Source organism: Neofelis nebulosa, chromosome 16 (assembly GCF_028018385.1).
Source record: "Neofelis nebulosa isolate mNeoNeb1 chromosome 16, mNeoNeb1.pri, whole genome shotgun sequence".
NCBI lineage: Eukaryota > Metazoa > Chordata > Mammalia > Carnivora > Felidae > Neofelis > Neofelis nebulosa.
The window spans coordinates 3,990,288-4,009,905 of NC_080797.1; the positions used below are offsets into that span (position 1 = coordinate 3,990,288).

A 19,618-nucleotide genomic window follows, 5' to 3' on the forward strand; every position below is an offset into this window, starting at 1 on the left:
GGGGGCTGGGCGGGTTACACGTGCACAGAACCAGAACCGCAAGGCCGGCCGGCAGACGGGGTGAGGTTCAGAGCCACAGGGAGGACCCCTGCCGGGAGCCCAGGGTCCTGCATGCACGGCTGGGGGCGCCTTCTCTAGGGATGGGGGCCCCGGGCAGAGGCGCTCTTTTTTAATTTTCTTAAAATAGAGTCGAAAGGGCATGTGTTGCCTGTGAGGGCTCTCTCCTTGCTGTAATTCTAGTCCTGCTGTGAGTCTGCTCCTCTTGCCAAAGAGAAACTGCCTCTCCACCAGTCCGACCCCCTGGATCTCCTGACACCATATTCCTTGGACTTCTTGATCGCTACTCCATGTTACGGAACCACGTGCCCCAGCACATCAAACTGTGTTCCGGGGACCAGAGGCTAGCTGGCTCCTCAGAGCCCTTGACTCGGTTAGAGAAGGACCTTTCCTAGGTCTTGCCCTTTGTGACAGCTCTGGATTAGAGACGAAGGGGCGGCTAATTCTCTTAACATCCGGGCCAATGCAGGAAACTCTGCTGTGTTCTACTTAGTCATCAGAAGTGATTCTCCATTTCTCTCAAAGTCCATGAATCCTGGGTGAGTCAGTCTGATTTTCTAGACCAGACTGTCCCATTGAAACGTAATATAAGCCACATATGCAATTAAAAAATTAGTTGCCATGGGGCGCCTGGGTGGCTTGGTTGGTTAAGCATGTGACTCTTGATCTCGGCTCAGGTCATGATCTCGTGGTTTTGAGTTTAAGCCCCACGCCGGGCTCCCCGCGTCAGGCTCTGTGCTGACAGCGCGGAGTCGGCTTCAGATTCTCTCTCTCCTTCTCTCTCTCTCTGCCTCTCCCCTACTCACTCTCCTTCTTCTCTCTCTAAATAAATTAAAAAAAAATTAGAAGCTATATTAAAAAAGTAAAAAGAATCAAATCCATTTAATAGTATATTTTATATAAGCTAGTATATACCAAATATTATCATTTCAACATGGAAACAACATAAAAATTATTAACAAGATACTTTGTGTTCTTCATCCCAAATCTTCAAAATTCAGTGTTATTTTCCACACACAGCACATCTCAATTCAGACCGGCTACATTTCAAGTGTTCAACGGCCAAGTGTGGCCAGTGACCATCGGGCTGGACAACAGATCTAGATAGATAGTCCGTAGACAGCCAAGTGTCATATTTCTGAAGATATATAATTAACGGACTACAAAACCCACTGAAGCACAAAAAAAAATGTTTTTCAAGTTCATATTCTCATCCCATGAAAGAATCCCTTTCACTTGTCAGTTTCAGTGTGAATGTATTAGCCGTTAGTCACCCAGAACATTCAGTTTATCAGGACATCCCAATCCCTAACTACGCTCAGTCTGGTTTTTTTTAAACAGCTTTAGCAAGATATTATTCATATAAATTCACCCATGTAAAGTATACAATGGTATGGGTTTATTACATTTTTTTTTAACAGTGGTAAAATAGCTATCATGTAAAACTTCCCATTTTAACCATTTTTAAGTGTACAATTCAGTGGCCTCAATTACGTTCAGGGTGTTGGGCAACCCTCCCTGCTATCTATTTCCAAAATGCTGTCATGACCACAAACAGAAACCCTGCATCTAGAAAGCAGGCGTCCTCTCCACTGATAGGGTAAAGTGCACCTGTGTAAGATCAACAGGCCAACAGCAGTGATCTTGGTGTTAGCATCACGGTGTCGCGACCAGGAACGCTGTGCTGTGTCTACAGACACTTCCCAGAACCCTCTCTTCCCTCCCTTTCTGAAGCTGGTAAGTTTTGGGATATCATCTAGCTTTGCAAAACGTTTTGTAATAAATCTGTGAGTGGCTCGGCACCCCGTCTGCTCCCCTGTACTCAGTCTCCGGGTTTTCTGATGATGCAATCCCATGTTCTTTTCTTTTTTTTTTAACTTTTATTAATTTTTGAGAGACAGGGTGTGAGCAGCGGAGGGGCAGAGAGAGAGGGAGACACAGAATCCGAAGCAGGCTCCAGGCTCCGAGCTGTCAGCACAGAGCCCGATGCGGGGCTCGAACCCACAAACTGTGAGATCGTGACCCGAGCCGAAGTGGGACGCTTGCTCAACCGACTGAGCCACCCAGGTGCCCCATACACTCCCATGTTCTTTCAAATGACATCGCCATAACGGAGGAAAAAGCTACAACCCGACCAGAACCTGAAGTTACAGACGCACCTCTGAAGAAATAAAACTCTTGTGCTTTTCTCGAACATTTGTTTCGAAACAAGAGAATGCTGCTCCACCAGAGCGTCTTCCTTTCACATACTTTCCTTTTCCTTTTTTTTTTTTTTCCTAAACAGTTCTCAAGGAAAAATAAAAGAAGTTCCGATTGCCTCTATGAGTTTTATGAGGATAGAACAAGATGTGGAGAAAACATCTCGGAGCACCGACCGGAGTTAATTAATTCCAGCATCACCTCCTTACGTGAGGCCGGAGCTTGTGAGCAGATGTGCGGGCTAAATATTCCGGGTCGGTCTTAGCACATTATTGAAAGTAACCTCTCCTCCCCCAGAAGAGTCTGGCACGCAGCTTGCAGTCCACGGCAAGCAGCTTGGACACGTAGAGAAGGGGAATTTAACATTTCCTGATGCCCACTTTCCCGTTGATTTCCAAACCTTTGCCTCTCAACAGGAAAGAAAAGGAAGGGAAAAAATGCCCCCGTAGTCGCACGTATACATGCTGAGTATCAGCCACTAAAAGAAAAGCTGAGGAAGCAATTTTAAACCCTGTTGCCACAAATGTGTTTGGGGAACTTTCACCTTGTTTCTCATAAACTAGAAGGTACACTTCACGTTCCTTTTGATTTCTAATGACCAACGCGTTTAAACTAACATTTCATTTCCAACCCGTGTCTGTTTCAGGGCTAGCAGCTGGACGATTTATTTTGCTAGCTGGTGATAGAATTAAATACCGAGTCTTTGAAAACGTTTACAAGCTTTCCCTCTAACCTTGGGTGCACGTTCCAAATTAGGCTACTTTGATTTTTATTAGCTAAAGGTTTACATACTGAAATACTAACACTGTTACCTTCAGAATAAATTGTTTATAGCTCAGGTGCGGCTTAAAACATTTTCTTCGTCTGTGGGGATACTTTGGAGATCGGGGAGGAGGAAGGTTGCATTGGTTCACTCTGGATCAACAAGTTTCCTTTGTGAGTCAAACAATATGAAGGGCGCACAGATGCAGACGCAGGACCGGAGGCGGTTGTGAAAAGGGTTCTGGTCCTCCGCAAAAACACGGGCTTCCTCTGTGCATCCCAAGTGCTTTATAATCATGAAATCACTATCCCGGTGGAGGGCCCCGGGACGCGCTCTTAAGATTGAGTCTTTAATACCAGCATTTGGATGCAGTAGACAAGGCGTGAGCTGGGACCCCAGGCCAACCTGCTTGCAAATCGTGACTCTTTCGTTTATTTAGCGGTATAGTCTTGCCCCAATAATTTAACCCAAGTCTTGGTGTCTAACCCTGCGAGATGGGGAAGAATTACTCCCTCCTTGTAACTTTATTGTGATCACTTGCACTGAACAGAAGTTCAATTGGTGTTTTCGATGGAGCCGAAGAACCTTCGTCACAAGGACGTCCCCGTGTGTCAGCCCGCGACGGTCACTCATGGCACATTCAGTCACTCAATCGAAAACGTCTACTGTCTCTACTGAAAGACAAGATCCAAGCAGTCCCTTGTCTTTAGGGGCACACACACAGCACTTCTGGGGACCACAGATATCGAAATGAGGAGGGGGAGGAAATCCAACATGGGGGACACTAGCCTGGCTTCACGGAGTGTAGCAAGAACCCAGTGAAAGGGGCCGATGGGGAAGAGGCTTATGGAGAAGATGACGTTTGAGCTTTGACTGTGTCTGTTAGATAGGAAAGGCAGGAAGAGCATCCCCGGGAGAGGGGACGATATGTGAGAAGGCAGAGGACTGGGATGGGTCGTTGTGGTCAGCGTGGCCACCAGTAGGTGAGGCCACCTAGGGCTTTCGTGTGCCAGCCTCTGAGAGCTGTTCTTTTGCCCTAAAGGGGACAAGGAGCCACTAGAGGTTTCTAGCGTGGAAATAACACCATCATCTTTGTTTAGAGAAGCTGGATCTGTCAGCAGAGGGGCAGATAGACTGGGGCACTGAAACGCTGGTGCCGGTTTCGGCACTGGTTCTCAAAGGGAGAAGACGGGCCTCGGGACCAGGCGGAGGAAAGATGGGGGAGACGTCTCAGGGGTGAGAGGAACTGCATTTGGTGACACGCTACAGCAGGCCTGACCTGGAAGCAAGCGGGATGGGGACACCAATGACCAAGAAAGAAGGTAAGGAGCGCAACGCGTTTGTGGGGGAGGTCCCTCTCCAGGTGAGGGCGCTGAGGAAAGGCGGACCTGGCGTTGTGGGGAGACAGAGTGAAATCTGACCAGCACCCGTATGAGGCTGGAGCCACAGGGATGGATCAGGGCACCGCTCATCCGTCGGGGATGGGACAAGACCCAGGAGGCAGACACAGAGGACAGGGCCCCGGACGGCCCAGGATTTAGGAGCTGAAAACGATGTAATGCTTTATTCCCACCGCGTAGAGAGCACCAGAACACTATCCCGTATGTAAAAAAGGCATCTTTGGAATCGAAGCACAAGAAACTTACACGGCGTTGAAGAAACTTAGAAGTGGACTGAAAAAGGGCCTTAAGGATTGACCTAAGGGATTCCAGCATCATCCGTTAGGTAATGAGAAAACACCCGAAGCTTTCTGAGCATTGAAGTCCTGTGACTGAAGTGGTATTTTTAAAAAGACTGATACGAGTGGTGTGCAGGGAGGAAGACAACGGGGGAGTCTCCTCCACGAGGGAGCCCACGAGGAAGTAACTGTGGGAACCGAGCCCCTGATCTCCGTCCGTGCCGCACCAAAAAAGCCATCTGTTGAGGTTCCACGGGATCGCCACCACGCTTAGGACGGAATCTGGACTCCAGGCTACTCAGGTTTTAATAATCCGGATAACAATTTGATGGCGATGGACATAACAGTGGATGATGAACCGTCCGAAAAGCCCGGGCGAGCTGAGAGATGTTTGGCCTGCATCAACATCCGAGCTCTGAGATGGGGGAAGGGAGTGGGGGTGGGGGGGGAAATACAAGGCAGATTTACAAAAGAAAAGGCCGCATTGTGTGCGCACTGCCTCCCACCATCTGTTCTTCCCCCAGGTTAGCGGAATGAAATAAACTCTCTGGGCAAGATATTGATTCACATTTTTCAAGTGCTGACGCCCGCTCCGGCCGCAGAGCTGAGGTCAGAATTCTTGTGTCCTTTTCCAGCCAAACTGATTTCAGGACAGGCAAGCAATCACACAATGCTCTTCCGTGCAATAAATATGAAAATACTTAACCTCCCTGGGGTATTAGGGAGCATAAATCATGTCTTTAAAGGCCCGTGACGAGCTGAAATGAAACGCGTTCAAAGTAGGAAACGCCACAAGCCCACGACTGCGGCCGCTCACTGGGTTGTTTTGTGCAGATCGTTGTGCTATTAACTTCGTGAGTTTTATGGTCTGAGAGTATTCATCAATAGCTAACTATGAGATTGCTTAAACGCTCTACGGCTTGCACATCTGTCCAAATGGGCTAAAGTCTCCAACATTTATCGTCTTGCTCAAAACAGCTGGTTTTTCCTTTCTTTTTTTTTTAAAGGACTTCTTGATGGAGCCATTAACAAGAGGGTTCCCTCCTGAGGGCCGACGACAGCCTGTGGCTGGGGGACCCCGCTACAAGCATGGAGGCTTTCCCCAGTCTGGTATTAAGAGATTTCAGAGAAGGGGTGAGGGAGAGATGAATCCAAGTGGGAGAGGAGCAGGGGCAGGGATTACGGCTCACCGCTTTGGAGTCAGACGGCTGTGGGCTCTCGATGCACACAAGGAGCGACTCTAGTAACGTTAAGTACAAATTAAATGATAGAAGCCACAGCTGATTTTTACGAGTGTGGTGAACGGCAGGCCTCGAGAGCTGGTCACAGAGGGGCACCAAGTAGCTGTTGTGCCAGCTGGGAGACATTAAGGCAACAGACATCACCCCTGTTGAGTGAGATGAGGCCTCTCCTCCCCACAAGCAACGCCCTTCTGCCTCCCCCCTACCCCCCCCCCCCCCCTGCAGATTTTCACGTCAAAGGCACTACGCTGGGAGGGATCTCCATGGCTGCTTTCCCCTCTGGTGAAGTCCAGCCACTGCCCAAGGTAGGAACCTCGTCTGTCAGCGTCACATGTACTTGTGGGGCCACCGCGATGATTCTATGATTCCCTTTCACGGTTACAAAGTGCTTCCTGGAGTAAAATCCGACACCGGCACCCCCGGGTCCCAGCTCTGGCCCCTTGGGTCAAGTAGAACACGTCGATTTCTGCTTGAAACATTCGATAACCTCTCCTTTACAACATACCTCTTTCTTTGTGTGTGTGTTTTTTTTTTTCCCCCTCAAGTACCTAGGCCACTTTGTAGATCCAAGTGTGATCCAGGGACCAGTGGTTTGGGCACCGGCTGGAAGCAGTCAGAAATGCAGACTCCCAGGCCCCACTTCCGGCCTCCTGACCAGGAATCTGCACTGTCACAAGATTCCCAGGTAATTCATACGCACGTGAGAGCTTGGGACCAGACGCTGGTAAACATTTTCCGCAATGGGCCAGATGGTAAATATTTTAGGCTTTGCAGGCCGTATGTCTCTGTGGCAATTAGCACCAAGAGCAACCATAGATAATATGTAATCGAACAAGCATGGCTGTATTAAAAATTTTAAAAAAAAAACAACTTTATGGACACTGACGTTTGAATTTCATGTAACGTTCACATGTCACGAAGCAGCATTACCGCTTTTGGCTTTCCCAACCATTTAAAAATACAGAAGCCTATAATCTTATCTTGTGTATCGTACAGGGGACGGGCAGGCAGCGGGGCCCCCAGGTTGCTGAGCCCTGCTCTGCCTGGTAACACTGCCAATTACACTGGGGCTTGGTCCTCAACTCTACATTATGTATTCCGCTTCCTTAACGCGGCATGCATAACCAAATCAAACACAAAGGATGATTTTTCAGCAAGGGCGAGACCATTATTCCTTTGGACTCTAACTCAGTATTTCTTCTGATGCAGATGGGTGCTTAACACAACACTTATTTTTAGCACAGCAGTAAATATATATATATATATATATATATATATATATATAACAGTGGGATAATATATCTGTGAACAATTAAAAGTTGTTTTCTTTCTTTCCTTTTGTTAATCATTTTGCAGAATGAACTTTTATCTTCAGGAGCTGTATCTTCGCACTGCGATAACTGATGGCCACTGACTACACTGACTGCTACTATACTTTCCTCCATATAAATGTGGTAAGTTTTCATCAGGAAGGTACCACTGATGCTCCTTCCTGACAGGGGAAGGGGTTAGTCTAGAGCCGGAACACCCTGCCATCCTTCTTCTTCTTGTTTTTTTTAACCACTGAAAAAGTTCTCACCAGAATATCCCCTGGCATACAGGAAAGATAAAAAGACACGAAGCAAACAAAGTAAGTCCTTCCCACGTGGGATTTTTCAAACCTTGGTCAAGACGGATAAGGGAAAGCTGCATGGTGACGGCATAACCCAGCCCATTTCCACAACCCTGGAAGGTCTCACCAGGAAAGGCAGGAAAAGAGAAGCCGTAGAGAAAACAGCTGAGAATTACTTTCAGAGTCTAATGACTTCCGATCTGAGTTACTCCATTAGATCCCACAGGGGGGATCACTGAATGAGATGATTTTACTTCCTTATTTAAAAAAAAATTTTTTTTTTAATGTTTATTTATTTTTGAAAGAGAGAGAGAGAGAGAGAGAGACAGAGCACAGGCAGGGGAGGGGCAGAGAGAGAGAGGGAGACACAGAATCCGAAGCAGGCTCCAGGCTCTGAGCCGTCAGCACAGAGCCCGACGCGGGGCTCAAACCCACGAACAGCGAGATCGTGACCTGAGCCAAAGCTGGATGCTTAACCGACTGGTACCATTACTTACTGGGGCTGGGAGCCATCTCTTATCATCCCAGGCCCTCAGCCCTCCCTTTCGATCCCTCCCCAAAGCTTGCAGATTCTTCCTTTCCCTCTCTCTGACATGCCCCACTCTCCCTTACTGTCAGCATCCTAGTTAATGCTTCCATCGAAATCTATCGGGCCACGGACATCTGTGATCCTCGACGTCACTGCCCGACGAAATCCACATGAACCACTTTTTTCTTTTTTTTTTCGTTTTACTGTCACAGACACTCTCAACAATCCTCAGTAGCTTCCCAACACTGAAGTCACTAGCCCCAAGTTCCCAAAGCTTTCGCCCACTCCTCCTTCAGGGAAGAATGGCCCAGCTCTGCAGCAATTTGACACCAAAGCGATTCCCACCCTCTCCTTCCAGAGCTCTTTTCTTTCCGTTTCATCTACCTTATGTTTACTAGCTCTTCATGGAGTCTGGAGAGCCCCACCTACCCTGACCGAGGCGCAAACACAATCCCCTCGGCTCCTTTACACCTCTGTACTTAAAGATAACAGAGTCTGCTTATCCAGTGGGCTGGGGTGGTTACGAAATTATTAAACTCCCACGAAACGATACACAACTTTTCTTTCTGACCCTCCTTCAAGGCTGTCCGCTCTGCCTTCCCCCGTGCATGAGTGACTTCTTCGTCCCTATCATCACTCATTCATTCACACCTCCCTCCCCCACCCCCCGCCCCTGCCCCAGGCCACAGCAGCGTGCCACATCAAGTTCCACACAAAAAAGATCTTCCTTGCACGTCCGCTCCCATCCACAGGGGCTCCCTCCATCCCTCATTCACAAAACTTTCACACGTTCTTCTCTTACTCGGCTCTTCAGCTCTACCAACGGAGTCCTTTGGCTGGGCCAGGCTTTCTGGACTACACCGGCACCTTCCGGTCCTAGTGAACTTTCAGAAGCGTAAGACACTCTGTGTCCAGTCGGCAATGGCTCAGTGGAATTATTTCCTGCCTCGACCCGGCCATTCTACCGTAACTCATCACAATAGCCCTCCGTGCAAAGTTGGGAAGCACTGTTCATGGCAGTAACACCCGGAGCTTAGAGAAGTGATCTAAGATGCTAAACCCCAGGACCTTTTCATGTGCAAGAGTGTCATGAGCACATCGTCTTTCCAAAAGAAAAACAGCGAACAGTGTGTGTGTGTGTGCGTGCGTGCGTGTGTGATTACACACTTAACACACATTCTCTCTCTCTCTCTCTTTTTCTCTTTGATGCAACTTCCTGACCCTCAAAGCCATTTCCTTAGGGTACGGGCTGTGGATATGTCCGTGGATGTTTCAATAGCTGGTCGTGTCAAGGCAGACAGACTTTTTGTCTTCACCCCCGAAAAGAACTGAGACAGACTCTTTCTTTCAAAAGTTGGCAGAGATGTGCGGCACGGAGGTCCAGCTCATTTGTCGAGGCGAACATGTTGCTGTCTAACACAGACCGATCACCAGCTGGGAAGCAAGGCATTCGCTGTAGGTTCACAATAACACTGGCTCTTTGCTGCTCGGCTGACCATCAGTGACAGATTGATGTTCAGTTCTTTGCGCGGGGACGCTGGCTGCACGGGAGAACTTGGGGCAGCTAAGCAGGTTGTAAGTATATTATTCATGCACTCCCTGCCATGAAAAATAAAAGCTTCCCACCTTTCTGACCTGAGTTTGGAGAACCGTCAGGGACCGAGTTTGCTTTGTGACTTGGAAGGCTGCTCCCAGCCTTCCAGAGAGGCATAAAAAATGAGTACCTATTGGCACTTTCCAATGACATGCCAAGATCCACAAAGGGAAACGACCACGGAGCGTTTTTTTTTTTTTTTCCTTTTCCCACTGCGAGTGGGAGAGAAGAGACATGATATTTCATGCCGCTGCTAAAAGAGTCGGTTTTGTAAAAACAGATGAAGTCCGGCAAGCCAGGCCAGGATCTCGGGAAAAGAACGGCATGTTGCTGGGTGTCTCTGAGGCCGGGGAGGAGAGCGAACCTCTCCAAAGGAAGAGCTTTAGGGCACCACGCAAGCAGGCAAGGCAACAGTCACTTAAGGAAACTGGTACCTGAGTCACAAGATTTGAAAAATGGGTCAACCTGTTGATGGGCTTTATGTCGTCCGCGTCGGAGTTGTTAAATTTTCCAAACTTTTGCACTTTTTAAAAAAGCGTGACATGCTTCCAAGCTAGGATTTACTTTTTGAAACCATGATGATAATGGGGCACCTGGGTGGTTCTGTCGGTTAAGCATCTGACTCTTGATTTCGGCTCAGGTCATGATCTCCCAGGCGTGGGATGGAGACCCTGCTTAAGACCCTCTCTCTCTTTCCCTCTGCCCCTCTCCCCTGCTCTCACGCACGTGCGCGTACGTTCTCTCTCTCCCCAAAACAAAAACTAGTAACAAAAAAACCAACCTGTGATGATACTTTAGGTGCATTAATATCGCAAAAGCTGTCTTCTACACTTGTCTTGCCGTTAAGACATTTTCACCAAAGACCCCGAGCACAAGAAAAGGGGGTAATCAACTCAGGCGTCGGGGACGATCTTGCTAGATCTTACAAGATCTTACAATCGTACCTATTGGCACTTTCAATCGTAAGATCTTGTAAGATCTAACGATTCTTACGAGAATGCCTAGCGCAGAGTGGATCCTCACTAAATGTTCGCTGACTGCCTGGTCATTCGCTGGAAGCCGACGTGGCAACACCATTATTTGTTATTCTAGCCTACGAGGAGGCTAATGTCGAAATCTCGTGAGCCGTCTTCCAACAGGCTCCGAGAACCGTCTCGACCAAGAGACGCGGTCAACGACCCTACCGTTCCTGCTGCGCTCGCGCCTCGGTCCACAGTCGAAGGTATTACATGAAAGCCGGATGCGAAGAAGATGCTTGCCCGTGGGATTAATTTTCGCACGCCTAGCGAGAGGGAGGAAGCGGACTACTGTTTTCCTTTTCACGGGAGTGCTCTATGGGTTACTCGCTACAAAGATAGAAGAGGAATGAATATGTACCAGTTAATGACGGGGAGACGCTACGGTTTTGTGGCAGCAGTACAAAGCCAGGAAGTTTAGCAGTTTCCAGAAAGCCGCATACGCTTTTCAGTGAAAGGGCTTGTGATAGCACTTCCTAATGAAATGCCAAAATCCACACCGAGAATGACGGAGTAGCCGGGTTTTTTTTTTTTTTTTCTTTTTTCCGTTTTCCCAACACGGAAGATACGCGGCATGTCACGTCACCGCCAAAATAGTTTGTCTTGTAACAATATATGAAGGGAGACAGCTTATTACACCACCTGTACTGTACTATTTGTTAGTATTTTAATAGGCGATTAATCTTGATGTGATAGGATTTAAGATTTTTATTTTTTGGCACATATGCTCAAGCTATTATGTTATAAATCTCAAACATTTCAGCAAATGTCATCCTGATTGTTCCCTACTGCACAGAACACTACCAGTGAAATATTCAAGGTCAGGAACTTGGATTCTTTACCCACTGTATTCAGGAAAACCAATTTATTGTTCTGTCTCGGTAAAGAGGGGTGATTTCTTTGGGGCCTATATCACACTGGCAGCCAATCTAGAAAACTTATAATTACTTTGAGGCAATGGGGGTTTGGGAAGTGCATTAATCTGTCTCTGTGAATTTAAACACATACCCGATAGCCATTACTAGGATAAAATTCAGAGTTCAACATTTTATATTACTTTTTAAGAATGAAGTGTGTGCTTAATATGTTTGAATGGTGCACGAGATCTTCTAACATAAATCAAGAGCCTGTCTTTGCAATGGGGGTGAAATCTTGGGAAGGTCTCAAGGTGTTTCTAAAGCAACCTTCATGCCAAATGATCCTGGTTTGGCCACTTAGTAGTCTCATCAATTTATTGGAATAAACATATTTTATTACACCTGGCATTAAACCAAATCACTACGGATCGCGGTTTAAATTAAGCAAAATTTAAGCATTTTCTAAAACATCAAAATATAGGCGAATTTGCCCACACGCTAAAATGTATCGGTAACCCCCACAGTGATATTCGTGACCCTTGTGTGGTCATCCCTGGACACGCACGGAGCGGAGAGGAATTTGAGTCATCTGACGTGCACCCTCCCAGCTGTGGTGGTATCTTCTTGTTTGGGCCCTCGCACTGTAACCACCGAGTGTCTGTTTCCTGGTCTATATTTAGTGCCATGGTTTTCACACTGTTGTGCCTTTTGCGGGTGATTAGGCATGGCCCCCAAGCACAGGCTGGGATGTGCCTGATGGAGAAAACGCATGCATTTTTAGATAAGTTTTGTCAGGGCTGGTGGGCATGAGTTCAATGTTAATGAATCAATGAAAGAGATTAAACGGTGTGTCTTTAAACAGAAACACACTTAAAAAAAGATTACATATTGATCAGCTGACAAAAGGCTGTGACCAAACTCTCCTGGGAACCTAATCTTGAATTTCCCCTGGGATCAATGGTTCAGTACTCACTAATTCAGAGGTCACAGTGATTTTATAGACCATACATACAATAAATAACGAGAACCAGGTCCAATTATTTTTTAAATGACCTTCATATAAATAAAACTTTCACTATTCAGAGAAAAAGAGATTTGACTTTTGGAGGGGAAGGGATAAGCCCTCCACGTTATAAAAAATATTAATGGAACAAATTTTTAAAGAGGTGCTAAAAATGGTTTGGAACCTTTTTTTTTTTTAACTAATTATTTACTTATTTATTTAATAAATGCTTTAAAATTTTATTTAGAAAAATTTTAGATTTACAGAAAAACTAGAAAAGTATTACAGACTCTTTAACTTCACTCAGTTTCTTTGAAACCTTCTTTTAAATGACGCTAGCAAGTGCTGGAGAGAATGAGACACAATTGGAACTCGGATACCCTGCTGGTGGGAATGCGATTTGGAAAACAGTCCATCAGTGTCTTTGAGCACTAAACATACGCTCATCATACACACCGGCAATCCTACTCCTGGGAAACACACAAGAGAAATGAAAATGCTGGTTCACACAAAAACCCAAACACAAGTGTTTGCAGCGGCATTATTCCAGAGTGCTGTAAATCGGAAACAAGCCAGTGTCCTTGGACCGGTGAAGGAATCGACAGGGATGCAGTGGGGGAAGTCTTCAGCAATAGAAAGGAACAAGCTACAGATACAGGCAATGATTGGGGGTGGGGGGGTGGAGCTCAGACACGCTCACACTTTAGTGAAAGCAGCCAGACACAAAAGCTACACCGCTCACGATCCCATTTATATTCCATTTTGGAAAAGGCAAAGCCATAAGGAGAGGGAACAAATCCATGACCCCTGGGGGCTGGGGATGGAAGAAGGAGCTGGCCACAACGGGGCTCGAGGGAAGTTTCTGGTGCGATGGACCTGTTCCATATCTGGTTGCTCCTGTTTATCAAAACGCATAGAACAATTCCCCCAAAACAGGACAAAATTTACTATAGGCAAATTGTATCTCAATAAAACCACTACACACGCAAACACACACACACACACACACACACACACACACAAACACACATGGTAACAAAGGACAATGATGCATTAACGACTGCCATGCCTTCAAATTTTCCTCTGATTTTGCCAATGCTCACAGGCACGCATTTAACTAGCATCACATAAACGGATGATCTGTGTTTTCAAAATTCTAGTTAAGGGGCACCTGGGTGGCTCCGTCGGTTAAGTGTCCGACTTTGGCTCAGGTCATGATCTTGTGGTTCACAGGTTCGAGCCCAGCGTCAGGCTCTGTGCTGACAACTTAGAGCCTGGAGCCTGCTTCGGATTCTGTGTCTCCCTCTCTCTCTGCCCCTCCCCCATTGCTCTCTCTCTCAAAAAATAAACATTAAAAAAACATTTTTTTAAAATTCCAGTTAAGCAGGCAAAGACTAGCACAATAACATGGTTGGTAAGACGCACCAGTCAGCTTCCAACTGGCATCTTTCTTGCACTTGTGCAGAAATGGTTTTGTTTCCTGGGGCGGGGGGGGGGGGGGTCTTCTCAGTGTTTGTGCACATATCTGCCCTCGCCAGTGGAGGACAGACAACTGGTGTCCTGAAAAGAGACCCCTTTGGGGCCCTCCTGCATGAGAGGAACCCTCTCCCACTTCCAACATCAGAACCATTGTGTGCGGAGCACTGACTGTGAACCAAGCCCCACGAGCAGCACTGCAAACCCAAAAATGAACCGGACAGCCTGCCTCCTATCACCTCCTCTGTCGTAAGGCAGGAGTGCCGGCATGAACTTGACCCCTCGAAACCTCTGGCATGAGTTCCACTCCACAATTCTCTCCTTTGTTTATACTCTCTCTCCCTTCCAGCATTTATCTTCGGAATTATTCCCTTTCCCCAGGCCCAGTCGCACCGTAATCCCATTAATGTCTGAACGTTTGACTCAGAGGGTAGTTGGAGCTGATGGTGCTTAAACTCGTCTCCTTATGGAGGAAAACCAGGGCCACACATGTCAGTGCTGTCACACCTTTTCTGCTCACTCTCTCTTACCAACTGTGTGTGATCAACGGAGACGGACAGTCCCAGTCGGGAACTTAACATGAGGGATCATTTCAATGTTTAATGTGATCTTCCAAAATAAGTACAAGTTCCCTTTGGGTACGACGGTTTTCATAGTTTTTCTAAATAAAATGGCGCCTCTGACATAGACGTGGCCTCTGCTAGAGTTCATGGTTTCTGATGATTTACAGGACTTAAAATACCATATACTCTGTGTCAGCTCAAAGCAACTAGAATCTCTCTTCCAAGAGGTATAATTTAGTTCCTACAACATGTATGTCCAAATTATCTTTGTAATTTTATAAATACACCCATCTATTAAGTTTTTCTTCCAATGAAAAAGGAGTATTTAAGAGTGGGAATATAACCGGAGGTGTTGGGGGGCGCCTTGGTGGCTCAGTCGGTTAAGCGTCTGACTTCGGCTCAGGTCATGATCTCACGGTTCGTTGAGTTCGAGCCCCAAGTTGGGCTCTGTGCCGACAGCTCAGAGCCTGGAGCCTGCTCTGGATTCTGTGTCTCCTTCTTTTTCTGCCCCTCCCCCACTCACACTCTGTCTGTTTCTCTCTCTCTCACAAATAAACATTAAAAAAATTTTTTTTTAAAAAAACACCAGAGGTGTTGGGTTTTCCCCCAAATGATTGCTGACTTTTGAACACTTCAGAAGAAACAAACGGGTTAATTTAAATCTTACACAAACACACACATACCTACACGCAGTCCCGGGATTCTTAGACAACCGAACCAGAGTCTCGCCGCTGAGGAAGTCGGAGTTTGACAGTTTGCTTCTTTTTTTTTCTGATTCGGTTTAATTCAAGGTGTAGCTGATGCATAGTGTTCTTTCTTAATCCAATTAAATTGCCTTGGTGATTTAAATATAAAGTATGTGAATTGCCCCGCTGGGGTCCAACAATAATGAGTGACAATAACAAGATGTAACAGAGAAGATATGTCCCCATGGTGATTCCATCGTCATTACCACTGAGCTGGTAGGAGACTCAAAATTCTGGTTCCTCGGTAGTAACCGTAACATAATCGGGTACTATCTTTGATGTTTCACTCTATGCACTGTAACTGATCTTCACTCCAGACATTCCCAACACCCCAAAGCTTCCCAGTGGAGCCTGTCTGAAACAATTAGCCATGCTTTCCCTTCCTTCAAACACTTGAGTGCTTGTAAGAGGTAAACTGGCGGAGAAAGGCCGGTAAGAGGGGGAAAGCAACGCTCTTCAACCTTTCATGTAATTTAGACACCAAATACAGAAAAAAAAAAAGTTTTTTTTTTTTGCTCACCTAGAAGTTAAATAAATATAGGGGTGCCCGGGTGGCACAGTCGGTTAAGCGTCCGACTCTTGATTTCTGCTCAGGTCGTGATCTCGCGGTTCACGGGATTGAGCCCCGCGTTGGGCTCTTTGCTGACAGCGTGGAGCCTGCTTGGGATTCACTCTCTCCCTCTCTCTCAAAAATAAATTTTCTTAAGAAACTAATTAAAAAATAAAAGTTTGATTTGTTAAAAATCAACTGAGAAAACCCACTTAAAAAAAAAAAAGAAGGTAAATACAAATACAAAGCGTTTTTATTTCTCAACACTGGTTCTTACTCAATTATAATGCTTATAACTGGGTGTCCCAATGGGATGGGCTGACCTCAATCTTCTTTTAGGTCCTTCTCATTTCTAGGGCCGAACCTGGCCAGTGATTGGTGTGAGAATCCAAAAGGTGAATTTCCTAGGCCCCCAAACTCCCTGATACTGGCTCACACTGTAGGTTCATCCAATCCATTGTAAAACTCCGGGAAAACTGGGAAAGGTAAGTATGAATGAGCTTCGTTGCCACAGCTGTAGTGAAAATGCGTTTATTCCATGGAGAAAACAGTGTTGTTACCAACAATGTGCTCCACGGTTGTGCAGATTGTGAAAAACCCACATGCTCAGATCTGAGCACAGGCACCATGTAGAACCTTCCAAAAACACTCCAAAACCCCAATTACTCATTTTTTTCTTATAAAATATTGTAAATGTTTTTTAACATTTATTTTTAAGAGAGAGAGAGAGAGAGAGAGAGAGAGAGAGCAAGAGGGGGAAGGGGCAGAGAGAGAGGGAGACACAGATTTGGAAGCAGGCTCCAGGATCTGAGCTGTCAGCACAGAGCCCCACATGGGGCTCAAACTCACGAACTATGAGATCATGACGTGAGCCGAAGTCAGACATTCAACTGACTGAGCCGCCTAGGTGCCCCCAAAAATACTGTAAATTTTTTTAATGTTAAAATGTTGTAATTCCCTGTTCCCTGTAGTTCCCTGTTCCCCCTGGGTAAAGCTGCCTTTACCACCAGAGGGTAAATTCCTTGAAGTGGGGGTAGGGGGGGTGGAAGGGAGAGAAGGCCAGGAGGTCAAGTTCCGACTTATCTTCATTCCTGGCACTTGGAACACTGCAGCGAGTGGATATTGGATATATTTGTCGAATTAGTAAATAAAATGTGCCGTGAGTCTCCTGCTCTCTGGACATGACCTACCGTTAAGGCCCTCCCGTCCCTGCTGGGGGGGGGGGGGTGACAGGGAGATGTGGACTGTAGCTGAATTAGAGAGAAGGTAGGCTGTGGGGGGACATGCTGTAACTCGGCTTGGGTGACAAAAACACTGATGTCCACAATGCAGAGGTGGTGCTGACAAAATTATTGCACAAAATGAAAGTGGAAAAGGCTATATTTCTAAATATTTTTCAGAGTCATTTTAAATATGTATGATTAAATGACAAATCAAAGATAAGTAGTTCATTGATTATCTCAACTATAGCCCTCAGAGTATATACATTCCAAGTTGGGCAAGAAATTTTGTAGGGGGCGGGGGGCCGCTTCTCTTTGGAAATACAGGATTATCTTATATTTAGGTATGCATTCATTTTATTTATTTATTTATTTATTTATTTATTTATTTATTTATTTATTTATTTATTTATTTTAATCTTTATTTTTGAAAGAGAGAGGGAGACAGGGGAGGGGAAGAGAGAGGGAGACACAGAATCCGAAGCAGGCTCCAGGCTCTGAGCTGTCAGCACAGAGCCCGACTCGGAGCTTGAACTCATGAACTGTGAGATCAAGACCTGAGCCAAAGTCCGACGCTTAACCGACTGAGCCACCGAGGTGCCCCAGGTATGCATTCTTTTTTTAAAGTTTACTTATTTATTTTGAAAGAGAGAGAGAAAGAGGCAGAACAAGCAGGGGAGGGGCAGAGAGAGGGAGAGAGAGAATCCCAAGCAGGCTGTGCCCTGTTAGCACAGAGCCCAGTGTTGGGCTTCATCCCATGAACCGTGAGATCGTGACCTGAGCCGAAACCAAGAGTCGGACCCTCAACCGACAGAGCCAGCCAGGTGCACCCTTTGGGTACGCATTTTTACAAGAGTAGGTAAGTGACAGCAAAGGCACTGGGCGATACCAGGGAATGCATAGCAAGGAAAATAATTTGGCATATTGGTGTGGAAAAAAAGCACAAACGAAACCTGCACAACGTAGCCAGTAATTAGAGTAGCAGTTGAATGAAAAATGAGATTTTTACTATGATATCGGAAAGGGAAGCGGAGAGAAAGAGGAACCCCAAACATGGACAAGAATGCAGACACTCCAGTAATGTCGTCACGGGCCTTGCGGACGGCATGTTATGTCATTCACAAAGCGGGCTGGCCACACACGCGCTGTCTTCCATCTAAGACCCTCAGAGTCATTTATAAAATTTTTATAACTTGCAACAGTAAGGGGAAACCTGCAACCAGTACGTCTAATTAGGGATCCGACCACTTCCTCATATGAAAAACTCGGACCAACGAATCCTCTGTGGCATACTCTGGGATTTAGGGGTACGGTTTACTGCCTCCAGCACATGCCTCACCGCCCTCACAATACAACTGTGGTTCGCAAGGATCCAGATCCTGGGACAGACCATCATGACCAGGGATGTTAAGTATATTAGATATGCAAGCTTTAAAAAGTTTTAAAGTTTATGTATTTATTTTTGAGAGAGAGAGAGAGAGAGAGAGAGACAGAGAGAGAGAGAGAGAGAGAATGGGAGAGAGGCGGAGAGAGAGAGAGGGAGACAGAATCCCAAGCAGGCTCCGCACTGTCAGCGCAGAGCCTGATGCAGGGCTCGAACTCACGAACCTGTGAGACCATGACCTGAGCCGAGATCAAGAGTTGGACGCTCAGCTGACCGAGCCACCCAGGCGCCCCTAAATATGCAACCTTTAGAGGAGGCCCTCACTGGACAGGCAGGGCTGGAAGCCATGTGAAGGAAAGTACTGTTTCCCCCGGACGTGATCTCTGTCTCCTTTGGGAAAATTGTCTGCTGGCGAAGGGGCGGAGGCGGCCAGACTGAGCCAGGGTATCTGGGGAGTGCAGGGAGGGACTGCGGGGCCCAGGATGGTCTTTGGAGCAGAAATTACAAACGCTAAGTGGAAACCCAGGAGTGGTGGAGAAAAGGCTTGGAAAGCAACCGAAACAGCATTTGACCTTTGGCCTCTCTGATCTCAACCTGGGCTGAGCCTCCGGCTGAGTTCACGGGGGCCACCGAGCAGCTGTCCGGTGATAACCACTTTCATAGCTGTCGGCAACATTTGCTTAAAGCCAGTGCTGGGGCTGTTCCTGCTCTGTGGGGATGGAAAAAGGGCCTACGTCTCCCTCCATTTCTCCCCCCCACCCCCCCCCACCCCCCCCGCCGGCTTGAGCTATCCTAGATTAGGAAATCATCTGGATTTGTACAAATAATCACTTCTTGGCATGTCCTCAGGGTCTGCTGAAATGTTATTTCGGAAAGGAGACCTTGGATGCCTGCAGGTCACAATAGGAAATGAATCTGGCAACTGGAAAACGCACCTGCTGAAGGTCCAGGCCACCTCACTACTCAAACACTGTGTCCATCCTTCCAAACATCTTTTGTGTCTTTTATGGGGGGTGAAAAAAAAGAGTTCTAAGTTATTACACTTAGTATGATCCAGAAAACAGCCCTGCTTCCTCAGATGTGGATTCGGGGCGGGTGGAGGGCAGTCTTCTCCAACACTTTGTCACAGT

At 46.6% G+C, this 19,618-nt stretch overlaps 1 protein-coding gene and 1 long non-coding RNA gene across 2 annotated transcripts in view; one reads left to right on the forward strand and one right to left on the reverse strand.

The window, feature by feature from the left end:
• The window catches only part of STX8 (syntaxin 8), a 172,532-nt gene that overhangs the window by 60,435 nt on the left and 92,479 nt on the right, over positions 1-19,618 (reverse strand). The gene's annotated exons all lie outside the window — the stretch shown is intronic.
• On the forward strand, positions 3,907-8,232 carry LOC131497326 (uncharacterized). Its single transcript, XR_009254896.1, has 6 exons — positions 3,907-4,341; positions 5,222-5,306; positions 5,705-5,807; positions 6,164-6,243; positions 6,484-6,623; positions 7,295-8,232. It is a non-coding gene; the product is annotated as an uncharacterized LOC131497326 (long non-coding RNA).